Source organism: Vicugna pacos, chromosome 11 (assembly GCF_048564905.1).
Source record: "Vicugna pacos chromosome 11, VicPac4, whole genome shotgun sequence".
NCBI lineage: Eukaryota > Metazoa > Chordata > Mammalia > Artiodactyla > Camelidae > Vicugna > Vicugna pacos.
In genome coordinates, this window is record NC_132997.1 from 18981379 (window position 1) to 18995255 (window position 13877).

The window sequence follows — 13877 nt, forward strand, 5'->3', positions numbered from 1 at the left end:
TCTTAGTGTTTCCACATTGCCATGTGTTTTAATATTGATAACTAATTGGCAAAATGAATTTCTTATATATTAGCTTTCATCCACACAATGGCCTCAGGAATCAACAATTTACTAGTGTGGATGCTGTGCCTGGGACACAAATCTTTGCACATAGATTCCTATGTACTGGGCCTTACGTTCTGTAGGAAGCATCTCCCAGGTGCGATTGCTCAATCAAAGGCTATGCCTGCTTTAAATGTCACTGGGTACTGTGCCAAGGTCTACTCTACTCTTACTTAGTGCAGACAACAATAAAACAGGGAGAGGACAACATGCGTGTGATGTCTTCCCTCCAGTGAGTAATCTCAGCAACACCCCTCCTCACCTCTCAGATGCAAGAGCATTCCAAAGGTTCTGACAGTATTGTTATATAGAGTCATCCTCAGTAGATCATAGACTCCATGGCTCTGGCCTTGAGAGCCGCTAGAGTCACAGAAGGAAATACTGCTGGACAATGACAGGCCCACCTGTTTGGCTGCATCCCTTACCACTTTGCCTTTACCTCTTTCCTGTAGGAAATTCGCATCCCAATTCTGGGTTTGCACTCAGCTGTGGCAGATCTTTCCCATATATGTTTCCCACCTCAAGCATGTGTATCTCTTTCCTTCTCTACCCAAAGTCTTTCTCTGGCATTCTAGGAACTTGCTCATCCCAATGTCAGGAGAAGTCTGTGAATGATTTAACACATCACCACCCCACCACGCCCCATGTCCAGGAAGTAACCCTCAATCAAGGAGGAATTGGAGTCAATCGATAAATATTGTATATCTAAGATCTCTCTGCCTAACCCTAAGAATTTAAGAATTTCTCCTTGGTTTTCCTCTAAAAGATTTATAGCTTTTCATTTACATTTCGATCAATAATCCATTTTGACTGATTTGAATTAGGTTTAAGGTTTTTTTTTTCTTTTTCATATGGATACCCAGTTGCCTCAGTTCCATTTGTGGAAAGTTTATCATTTCTGCATTGAACTGTCTTTGCAGCTTTTCACAAAATCGATAGACCATATTTGAATGAGTCCATCTCTGGACTCACTATTCTGTTCCATTGATGTATGTCTATATCTTTACCAATACCATGATGTCTTTATTGCTCTGGTTTTTTAGTAATTCTTATAATCAAGTAGTATGTCCAATTTTATTTTCCTTTTTCAAAATTGTTTAAAGTGTTCTAAACCTTTGCATTATAATATTTTGCATTGTAGAATCAGTCTATATCTAGTATAAATCTTGCTGAGGTTTTTATTCAAATTGAATTAAATTTTAAGAATTGACACCTTTACAGTATTGATTCTTCCAATCCATGGACACAGTATTTATTTAGGTCTTCTTTTCTGTCTTCATCAATTTGTGATTTTCAACAAACAAACCCTGCACATTTTATGTTGTATTTATTCCTGGGTATTTGATAATTTAAAATAATGTAAATGGCATTTTAAAAAAAATCTGCTTCCAAATACATGTTGCTAGTATGTAGAAATATGAGTGATTTTTGTGTGTTGAACTTGTACCCTGTGGCTTGTTGAACTTATCAGTTCTAGGAAGCTTTCAGTAGTGTAGGTTCCTCGGGTTTTGTATAATTACATCATGTCATCTGCTCATAGGCATAGTTTTATTTTTCCCTTTACAATCTGTGTGCCTTTCATTTATCTTTCTAACATTATTAATACTGGTGGCTCCTTATAGTATGATATTGAATAAGGTTGGTGAGAGAAGACATCCTTGATTTGTTGAACTCAATGAAAATATACTCAGCCTTTCACCATTAAATATGTCAAGTGAAAGTATTTTAAAATACCCTTTTTTCCAGGTTGAGGAAGATTACTAAGAAATGTTCATCATGAATGGATGTCGAGTTCTATCATACCCTTGTTCTGCATCAATTGGTGTTACGATGTGGCTTTTCTTTTGTCTGCTAATATTGTGCATTATGTTTACTGGTTTTCAAAATTGAACTGTCTGTGAATTTCTTAGATAAACCCTGGTTTAATAGTCTTAATATAGTCTTGGATTTAACTTGCTAATATTTTATTGAAGTTTTTGTATTTATATTCATGAAAGATACACATCTGTAGTTGTTTTAACACCTTTATTGTGGCATGATTCCTGTAGAGGAAACTACACATATTTCAGATGTACAATTTGATGAATTTTGGTAGAGGCAAACATCAATGAAACCACTACCACAGTCAAGATAGCTAACATTTCCATCACTCCCCAAGAGGGGCAAATTTTGAATTCCCAATATATCCCTTTCCAAAAGCTTTATCCTCTGATAACCATAAATTTGTTCTCTATGTCTGTGAGTCTGTTTCTGTTTTGTAGATGAGTTCATTTGGGTCCTTTAATATTCCACATATAAGTGATATCATATGGCATTTTTCTTTCTGTTTCTGGCATACTTTACTTAGAATGATGTTCTCCAGCTCCAGCCATGCTGCTACACATGGCGTTATCTTATTCTTTATTATGGCTGAGTAGTATTCCATTGTGTGTATGTATGTATGTATGTATATATGTATAAATACATACCAGATCTTCTTTATCCAGTCATCTGTCAATGGGTATTTGGGTTGGCTACTGTAAATAGTGCTGCTGTGAACACTGAGGGTGCTTGCATCTTTTCAACATATGTTTTTCTCCAGATGTATGTCTGTGAGTGGGATTGCTTGATCATATGGCAAGTCTATTAATAGTTTTTGGACTACCCCCAATACTGTCCTCCATAATGGCTGCACCAATTTACATTCCCACCAACAGTATAAGAGGGCTCCTTTTTTCTCCACATCCTCTCCAGCATTTATCACTGGTGGAATTTTTAAAGGTGGTCATTCTGACTGATGTGAGGTGATATCTCATCGTAGTTTTGATTTGCATTTCTCTAACAATTAGTGATATTGAACATCTTTTCATGGGACTGTTGGCCATCTGGATGTCTTCTTTGGAGAAATGATTTCTTAGGTCCTCTGTCCATTTTTTGATGGGATTGCTTATTTTTTTATATTAAGCTGTATGTGTTGGTTGTATGTTTTGGAAATTAGTCCCTTGTCAGTCACATCATTTGCAATTTATTTTCTTCCATTCTGTAGGTTGTCTTTTCATTTTATTTATGGTATCCTTAGCTGTACAAAAGATTTTAAGTCTAATTAGATCTCATTTATTTATTTTTTGCTTTTATTTCCATTAGTCTAGGAGCTGGTCATAAAAAATATTGCTGTGATTTATGTCAAAGAGTATTCTGCCTATGTTTTCCTCTAGAAATGTTATAGTATATGGTGTTACATTCAGGTCTGTAATCCATTTTCAGTTTATTTTTGCACATGGTGAAGAGATGTTCTAATTTCAGTCTTTTACAGGTAGCTGCCCAGTTTTCCCAGTACCACTTTTGAAGAGACTGTCTTTTCTCCATTGTATATTGTTGCCCCCTATGTCATAGATTAATTGACTGTCAGTGCAAGGGTTTATTTCTGGACTTTATATTCTGTTTCATTGATCTAGGTGTCTGTTTTTGTGCCAGTAACATACTGTTTTGATTTCTGTAGCTTTGTATTATAGCCTGAAGCCAAGGAGGGTGATTCGTCCAGCTCCATTCTCCTCTTTTAAGACTGTTTTGGCTATTTGAGGATTTTTGTGTTTCCATACAATTTATAACAATTTTTTTCTTCAACTTTGTGAAAAATGTCATTCATAAGTTGATAGGGATTGCATTGAATCTGTATATTGCTTTGGGTATTATGGCCATTTTAACAATATTGATTTTTCCAATCCAAGAACATGCTATATCTTTCCATCACTTATGTGTCTTCAAATTCTTTCCTCAGTGTCTTATAGTTTTAAGAATACAAGTGCTTTGTCTACTTGGTTTGGTTTAGTCCTAGGTATTTTATATGTTTTGATGGAATGGTAAATGGTATTATGTCCTTAATTTCTTTTTTCCCATTTTTCAGTATTATTAGGTAGTATTGCTACAATTTGACTGCACATATACAATGTATTGCATGTAAATACATATACCCAATATACTGTACATTGTTTTAAAATTTACATATATGTATTTTTCATTGTTTCTAAGAAGTTTTAGAGCTTTAGCTATTTAAACTTACATTGTTATCAAAGGAAGAAAGCCAACAACAAAATAAAAATTAATTGAAAAAGATAAATACACCTGCTATCGACAGCAACATTATTTTTATAATTGCCAGATATAAGTACCAAGGTATGGAAGCGTTATAAATGCACATCAATAGATGAATGGATAAGGAAGATGCAGCATGTATATGTAATGGAATAAAACTCACCCATAAGAAAGAAGGGTATTTCGCCATTTGCAGCCCTTCATTCACTTTTTTTCCACTTCAAAAACCAGAATTTTATAACTGGCATAAACATTTCCATTGCATCAAAAGTACCTAGAAATAAACTTAACCAAGGAGGTTGCCTATACTTTGAAAATTATAAAACATTGACAAAGGAAATTGAAGATGATACAAAGAAATGGCAAGATATCTTATGCTCCTGGATTGGAAGAATCAACATTATCAAGATGGCTGTACTACCCCAAACAATCTACAGATTCAATGCAACCCCTGTCAAAGTACTCACAATATTTTTCACAGAACTCGAGCAACAATTCCAAAATGTATATGAAACTATAAGAGACTCTAAACTGCCAAAGTAATCTTTTGAAGGTCTTTTTTCCCCCTGTTTCTTCTTTTTGTTCTTTTCTTATAGTTTGATTACTAGAGAAGTTTCTTTAACATTTGTGGTAAAGCTTGTTTGGTGGTTTGGTGGTTTGGTGGTGCTGAATTCTTTTAGCTTTTGCTTATCTGTGAAGCTTTTGAATTTGCCATCAAATCTGAATGAGAGCCTTGCTGGGCAGAGTATTCTTGGTTGTAGGTTTTTCTCTTTCATCACTTTACTATATCTTGCCACTCTCTCCTGGCCTGTAGAGTTTCGGCCAAAAAATCAGCTGATGGCCTTATGGGTGTTCCCTTGTATGTGATTTGTTGCTTTTCTCTGGTTAATTTTAATACTTTCTCCTTATCCTTAATTTTTGTCAGCTTGCTGACTATGTGCCTTGGTGTGTTCCTCTTTGGGTTTAGTATCTCTTCAAAAAATATCTCAAGTTCTTTCTCTCTCTCTTCTCTTTCTGGTACCCCTATAATGAGAATATTAGTAAGCTTCATATTGTTCCAGAGTTCTCTTAAATAATTTCTTTTTCTGCTATTTGCTTATTAGTGGATAGAAATGCCACTGATTTCTGTATATTAATTTTGTATCCTGCAACATTACCAGATTCATTGATAAGCTCTAGTAGTTTTCTGGTTGCTTCTTTAGGGTTGTCCATGTATAGTACCATGTCATCCACAAACAATGACACTTTTACTTCTTCTTTACTGATTTGGATTCCCTTTTTCTGCTCTGATTGCTGTGGCTAGGGCTTCCAAAACTATATTGAATATAATGGTGAGAGTGGCATCCTTGTCCTGTTTCTGATGTTACAGGAAATGCTTTCAGCTTTTCATCATTAAGTATGATGTTAGCTGTGTGTTTGTCATACATGGCCTTTATTATGTTGAGGTATGTTTCATCTGCATCCCATTTCTGGATAGTTTTTTTTTATCATAAATGGATTTGACTTTTATCAAAAGCTTTTCCTGCATCTATTGAGATGATCATATAGCTGTTACTCTTCAGTTTGTTAATGTGGTGTATTCACATTGAAAAATCTTTGTATCCCAGGGATAAATCTCACTTGATCATGGCGTATGATCCTTTTAGTGCATTGTTGGAGTCCATTTGCTAGTTTTTTGTTGAGGATTTTTGCATCAATACTCGTCAGTTATATTGGCCTGTGATTTTCTTGTTTTTTGATATCTGTCTTGTTTTGGTATCAGGGTGAGTGTGGCCTCATAGAATGAATTTGGAATTGTTCCTTCGTCTTCAATTTTTTGAAATGGTTTCAGAAAAATAGATGTTAACTCTTCAGTAAATGTATGGTAGAATTCACCTTGTGAAGCCAACTAGTCCTGGACGTTTGCTTGTGGATACTTTAAAATTACTGACTTAATTCAGTACTGGTAATTGGTCTACTTATATTTTCTATTTCTTTCTGATTCAGCCTTGGCAAATGGTACCTTTCTAAGAAATTGTCCATTTCTTCTAGGTTGTCCTTTTTGTTGGCATATAGTTGATCATAGTAGCCTCTTATGAGCCCTTGTATTTCTGTGATATTGATTGTGATTTCTCCTTTTTTATTTTATTAATTTGGGCCCTCTCCCTTTTTTCTTGATGAGTCTAACTAAAGGTTTATCAATTTTATTCATCTTTTCAAAGAACCCACTTTTAGTTTCACTGATTTTTTTTCTGTTTGTTTTTTTTCTTTATTTCATTCATTTCTGCTCTGAATTTTATGATTTCTTTTCTTCTGCTAACTTTGGGTTTTCTTTGCTCCTTTTTCTCTAGCTGCTTTACATTTAAGTTTAGGTTGTTTAATTGAGATTTTTCTTGTTTCCTGAGATAGACTTGTATTGCTATAATCTTGCCTCTTAGAGCTGCCTTTGCTGCATCTCAAAACTTGTGGACTGTTGAGTTTTCATTTTCATTGATCTCAAAGTATTTTCCAATTTTCTCTTTGATTTCTTCAGTGAGTCATTGATTGTGTAGTGGCATTTTGTTTAGCCTCCACGTATTTGCAGTTTTTGCAGTCTTTTTTTTCTTTTCTTGTAGTTGATTTCTGACCTTATAGCCTGTGGTAAGAAAAGATGCTTGGTATGACTTCAAGTTTCTTAAATTTACTAAGGCTGCTTTGTGATCCAATATGTGATTGATTCTGGAGTTTACTTCATGTACATTTAAGAAGAATGTGTATTCTGTTGCTTTCAGTTAGAATGCTCTTAGATATTAATTAAGTCCATCTGGTCTAATGTGTCATTTGGGGTCTGTATTTCCTTATTGGCTTTCTGTCTGGATGTCCATTGATGTAAGTAGGTGTTAAGGTTCCTCACAATTATTGTGTTATTGTTGATTTCTCCTATTATGTTTGTTAAAAATTCCCTTATATATTGAGGTGCTCATTTGTTGGGTACATATATATTTACAGTTGTTATATCTTCTTGGATTGGTACCTTGAGTATTATGTAGAATCCTTTTGTGACTCTCATAACAGTCTTTATTTTAAGATCAATACTGTTAGATAGAAGTATTGCTACTCCAGCTTTCTTTTGGTTTCTGTTTGTATGGAGTTTTTTTTCCCCATCCCCATCCCCAACTTTCAGGTTGCATGTGCCTCTAGGTCTGAAGTGGGTCTCTTGTAGACAGCATACATATGGGTCTTCTTTTTGTATCCAGTCAGTCTGTATCTTTTGGTCAGAGCAGTTAATCCCTTTATATTTAATGTAATTATCAATACATATATTCTTATTGCCATTTTGTTAATTGTGTTGGGTTAATCTAACAGATTCCACTCATATCAAAGTTTCTTAGGTCTTTTTCCCTTCAGGGATGTTTTGCATAACTTTGAATATAATTAGATTATTTAGTCACATTCTATATTCTATTCTGGGGTACGCTGATCTCCTAGCTATTTTTAACTTTTATACATCAATATTTATTTTTTATGCTGTGAAGTTCTGTGAGTTTTGTCACACATATAACATGTACCTGTTTTTAAAATATACAGATGGTTTCACCAAGCTAAAAAATCCTCTAAGCTTCACCTAGGAAACTGATCCTTTCCTCTTGTCCCCTGAACTCCTTGCAACCACTGATCTGTTTATAATATATATAGTTTTGCTTTATTCAGAATGCTATATAACTAGAATAGTACAATATGTAGCCTTTTCTGATAGGTTTCTTTAACTTAGTGATATTCATTTAAGATTTATTTGTATATTTTTGTGTCTTGATGGCTCATTCTCTTATTCAGTAATATTCCATTGTACGGATGTACCACTGTTTGCTTACCCATTCATGTACTCAGGGACATCCTGGTTGCTTTTAGTTTTTGGTAGTATTGAGTAAAGCTGTTCTAAACATTTATGTGTTGAATTTTATATGGATATAGCTTTGAAATAATTAAATCCCTATGAGTGTAGCTCCTGGATTATATGGTAATACTATGAACTTTGCAAAATACTGCTAAATTGTCTTCCAAAGTGGCTCTACTATTTTCCATTCCCAGCAGGATTGCATGAGAGTTCCTGTTACTCTGCATCCTCACCAGCAACTGGTACTGTCAGTTTATGGTTTAACCTTTTAGAAAGCTGTGTAGAGATAACACGTTGCTCTGTTAATTTTCATTCTCCTAATAACAAATGGTGTTGAACATCTTTTTATATGCTTATTTACTGTCTGAAAATCTTCAGTAGTGGTCTCTTTTGATCTCTTGTTCATATTTAATCAGATTATGATCTTATTGTTGAATGTTAAAAGTTCTTTGTATATTCTGAATACAACATATATAATGTATATTCTTCTATTGTTCAGTAAAGCATTCTGAAATTGTAAATTTTACCTTTTTAGTTAATGGTGATGTTCAGTTCTTCCACGTACCTGCTGACTTTCTTTTTCCTAGTTGAATCCAGTACTAATAGAGGGGAATTGAAGTCTCTAATCATATTTGTAGGTTTGTTTATTTCTCCTTAACTCTGCCCTCTTTGTTCTGTGCATTTTGAAACTCTTTTGTTAGGTATATGTACATTTAGGAATCTATACTTTCTTGGTAAATTGATTAAGTTTATTATGTAATGTTCTTATTCTTGGTAATTTTCATTCCTTTGAAGTATACTTCTTTGTATTAATATAGTCACTTCAGTATTATTTTGATTAGTGTTTGTACGCTATATCATTTATCATTCTTTTACTTATAACCAATGATATTATATTTGACATTGGTTTCTTATAAACCACATATAGTTTGACTATGTTTTATTTATTTGTTGGATGTTTGTTTTATTCTGACAATTACAGTATGTTTTATTGTGTTATAAATACATAAAGTTTATCCTCTTAATCATTTTAAGTGTACAGTACAAAAGTGTTAACTAAATGCACATTGTCATGTAACAGATCTCTAGAAATTTTTCATCCTACAAAATTCAAATTCTATATCCATTAGGAAGGTAACTTTCATCTGCTGACAACCACCATTCTACATCCTTTTTCTAAGAGTTTGGCTGCTCTAGATAACTCTTATAAGTAGAATCTTACCATATTTATTGTGAGAGTCTGTCTTTTAAATGATGAGTTTAGGTCATTTAAAATTAATGTAATTATTGATATGTTTGGATTTAGATCTACCATTCTATTATGTGTTTTTCCTCTGTTTTTCCTTTGTTTCCCCAAGTCCTGCCTTCATTTGAGTTATCTGAATACTTTTATTATTCAACTTCATTGACTAAGTGTGTTTTTTAGTATGTCTTTGTATAAATAGTTTTTCATGGTTTCTCTGAAAATTACTGTTTACATATTTTTTTAACAGTCACATTGAAATGAATACTTTTCTCCTTAAGTGGAATTTTGTCTTACAACCATATGAATCTCTTTAACCCCTTTATATTGTGGTTGTATTATATATTACATCTGTACACATTAAAAAACCTACAGATAGTGCTATTATTATTTTTTCTGCTTTCAACCATCAAATGTATTTTAAAGAATTTAAGAGATTAGTCTATTATATGTACCATGACAATTAACCATTTCTCTTGCTTACTATCCCTAAGATACTATTATCTTCTGATATCATTTCCCTTCTATCTGAAGAACTTCCCTTTAGCAGTTCCTTTACAGCAAGTCTGCTGGCAACAAATTCTCTCAGTTTTCCTTCATCTGAGAACACTTTAATTTCACCTTGTTGCCTGAGGTCTTTCTTACTAAACATAGATTTTCAAGCTCTGTTTTTTCAGCAATTGAAAAATATCTGCACTTCCTTCTGTAGTTTCTGGTTAGTCATTCAAAGTGTTCTCCTACAGGTAATGTGCCATTTTTTCTGATTGATTTCAATATTTTTCTTTGACTTTAGTTTCAACAATTTGACTATGATTTGTCTAAGCATGGAATTTCTTTGAGTTTATCCTGTTTAGGGTTTGTTCAGCTTCCTGAATCTATAGGTTTATGTGGTTTGCCACACGAATGAATTTTAGAGATGTTATTTGTTGAAATATATTTTTTCAGTACTGAACTTGTTCTGCTGTCTTTCTGGGACTCTGGTGGCAAGAATGTTATGCCTTTTGCTATTTTCTCACCGGTTCCTCTGGCTCTGTTAATTTGTCTTAAATATCTTTTTCCAGGTTAAATAATTTCTATTGATCTATTTTTCAGTTCCACTGACAATTTCATCTGTTATGCACTTTATGCTTTTGAGCTTATTTAGTGAGTTTTATACTTCAGTTATTTTATTTTTCAGTTCAAATATTTCCTTTTGATTTTTTTTTAAGGAGTGATGAGAGCTTTGTTAGCACCCAGCAGACAGGCCAATGGATGGGCTGACAGGCCAATGGTCAGGTGTTCGCACAGGCAGCAGGGGACACGTGGGAAGGTGAGCATGCGTCAGGCAGGTAGGCAGGCAGCAAGCAGGAAGGATGCAGCTGGGGGCTTCCCTGTGAGGGGTGTGGCATCCCTCCAGCTGCTGCCTGCTGGGGCCTCAGTCTGTGGATTAGAACTCGGTGTCCACCACCTGGAAAGCTGGCCTGCCTTAGTCAGGCATTGATGAAGACCGAAGCCTGGCCTCATTTTGTAGCTGGATCTCCTCTCGTGCAAACATGGAAGTAGTTTCAGGAGGTTTGTGGATGCGGTTCCACAGACTGAGGAAGAACAGAAGTTTCATGGCATCCTCTGCGGAGAACCAATTGCGAACTTCAAGCTGCAGCAGCTTGGTGAGGAGGTCAGCCCCGCCGCTGTCAAGTCTACAGCAAGGACAAGGGGACTGGGGATAGCAGTAAGTCTTGAACTCTTCACTGAACAGGATGTCTGGCCACGTCCCCTCAGTTGGGTTCCCAAGACGCGGAAGATGAAGTGCAGCTGTTCCTCCACCGTGGAGCCCGGGAAGAGGGGCCGGCCCGTGGCCATCTCATAGAAGATGCAGCCCACACCCGACATGCCAATCTGAGAGGAGTAGTCCGTGGACCCGAGCAGGATGTTGGGGGCCGGTACACAGCGTTACAACCTAATTGGAGTAGGTCCTCATTGGAACAGACTCGGCCTGGGCCAGGCCGAAGACGGCCAGCTTGAGCTCTCCTCTCTCCTTGATGAGCAGGTTCTGGGGCTTGACGTCTCGGTGTAGCACCTACTGCCGGTGGCAGCAGACCAGGCCGCGGAGCAGCTGGAACAGGAAGAGTTTCGCACTGTGCATGTTGATGACGTTGCCACAGCCATCCAGGTACTGCGTCAGGTCCTTGTCCAGGTACTCAAAGACAAGGGTGAGCGACTTCTCTGAGGATAATGTCGTGTAGTGGGATGATGCTGGCGTGTTTGAGGTCCTTGAGCAGGGACGCTTCCCAGATGGCGGTGCAGGGCGCCCCCTCTTCGTGTTCAGTCTGATCTCCCTGGGCGCCACAAGGTTGTCTGTGAGCTTGCTTTTGCCTTTGCAGACGGTGGCATATGTACCCTCTCCCAGCTTGTCCAACTTGATGTAAGTCTCCAGTTTCCCAAAGTCGATCTCAGGCAGGCTGACAGGGCGGAGGCGGCAGCCGAGGGGCTTGTCAAAGACGGGGATATTGGAGTCAACTTCTCAAGGGAGCCATCGGGCAGCCGGATGGGGGCTGCTAGTGATGGGCACTTGTTGACATCTTCCGTGGAGATCTTGCACGGGAGTGGGGGTGGGGTTGCGCATGCGCACCCTCCCTGGTGCCTGCACCTCACGCGAGGGCGCGGCGGAAGCCTACCCCCTCTCCCCGGCGACCCCACCTTCCAGTCCCCGTGTACAGCCTCTGGTGCGGAGCTGGGCGGGCCGCGTCCAGAGCGGGGCTCCCCAGGGGCAGCACGTGTGGGGGCCTCTCCCCGGTCACCGCCGCCGCCGCTCTCACCCAGGCCTGTCTGTTCAGGGGCACCACTGGTCTTGTCTACACCTCGGCCGCCCCGGAGTGTCACTGACAGCCGCCTTTTGATCTTCTTCAGCGGATCCGCGGCGCCCGGCGGGGGCGCGCGAGCCACCTCAGCGCCGCGGGGTCGGCAGGTCGGGCTGAGGCTGCGCGACCTCCTTCCCCTCCTGTTCGCCGCAGGCGCCCGTCCCAGGGGTCTTAGGCGTGGCTGCCGGGCCCGGGCTGCCGCCCTCTGAGGAGGAGGAGGCGGCGGCGTCCCGCTCAGCCGCCCCTGCGCTCGGCCGCTATGGGCGGCGGCCCCGGGCTCCTGGGCGCCGGCTCGAGTCTGAGAGCTCCCGGCGGCGCGCGGTTCAGTGCCGACAGCTGGCGGAGATGCGGTGGACCCCCTTCTGATGCTTCTTTATACCTCATTTCTGAATCCTCCAACCTATCTATTAATTTTAGGAGTGCTTGCAATATCTCGTTAGAATATTTTAAATAACTTTCTATTTTAAAATCTTTTTCAGGTAATTCTATTAACTTTGTCATGTCAACGTTGATGTTTCTTAATCGTCTTTTCCCGTAAGAATTGAGAGTCTCCTGTTCTTCATATGCTGAGGAATTTTGGACTGCTATATCATGCTTTCATACACGGAGGTTTTTTTTTTTTTTTAATCCTTTGAATAAAGTTGGTATGTTTGTTTTGGCAAGAAATTTACCTGGTTAAATTCAGGCCACAGGTTTCAGCCCGTCTTCTTTGGCTCTGGGTTGAATGTCAATTCAATTTCAACGCTTTTGCAGAACTATTCAGATCTCTCCCACAAGTGCACGTCCAACGGCCAGCTGGGTCTGACCAGAAGTCTTTCTGATAATCAGGTTTTACAAGTCTTTATTATTATACTGATTCGTATCAGGTCCAGCCATGCACACAACGTTTGGGATTTTTCTAAGATTATTTAAAAATTTACTGAGATTTCTTTCATGAGGTCTCCCCTCATCGTAACCTCCCCAGTACACTTCATGTCCCTGGAGTACTTCTTTCAGGTTCTGTATTCAGAAGCACAGGGCCTTAGTTATTCTGTGCTGCTTACTTTTGTGACCAAGAGGTGACAGGACCAGAGGATAGAAAACAGGGTAACTTTACCAGAGATTTGCTGGTACTTTAAATTCTGGTCTTCTTTCCAATTCTCCTGCTGTTACTCAGTTTGCAGAGTCCTCTAACAGCTGCTCTGTGCATTCTGTCTCAGGGCTGCACTCAGTGGTACAGACAGGGTGGAACATGTTTTTGCCTGCTTACCTGGAACTGACTCCCACAATTATTTATTTACTTTTTATTTCTGCATATTACCTGCACCCAATCTTGGCCTTCTAGTTTCTGAATACTTCTGGTCTTGACTCATTTTCCTTCTTCGCCATTCAATGCCTAATACTCAGTCACTGTGTTATTAAATGACATTAATTCCTTTTATTTTGTAACTGCTTTGCCTAGCCTCACTCCAAGTTCAAAGGGCAGGCTCACTGAGATTTGGGGGAAATGCCTGGTAACTACTGTCCTGCGTTGGTTAATTAGAACATCAACAAGATTACAAAGCAATATTGTATGATTTCCCATTGGCATGTTTCACAGAAAACATTTTCAAGTTGAAGTAAATAATGGAAAGAAGTACTCGCTAACAAATTAATTACCTGTTAGTTTATCACGAGTGACTGGCAAGCTAGAAAATAAATTTATTACTTTTTATCTTAAGCTGAAGTAGACAGAGAATTTCTGTGTGCAGCTCCTTACACGTGGTGTTCAAGGATGACAAGTTCCCTATGT

At 38.1% G+C, this 13877-nt stretch overlaps 1 pseudogene; it reads right to left on the reverse strand.

Moving 5' to 3' along the window:
* Positions 1–10695: 10695 nt before the first annotated feature.
* On the reverse strand, positions 10696–12429 carry LOC140699881 (cyclin-dependent kinase 16 pseudogene; annotated as a pseudogene).
* Positions 12430–13877: the final 1448 nt, after the last annotated feature.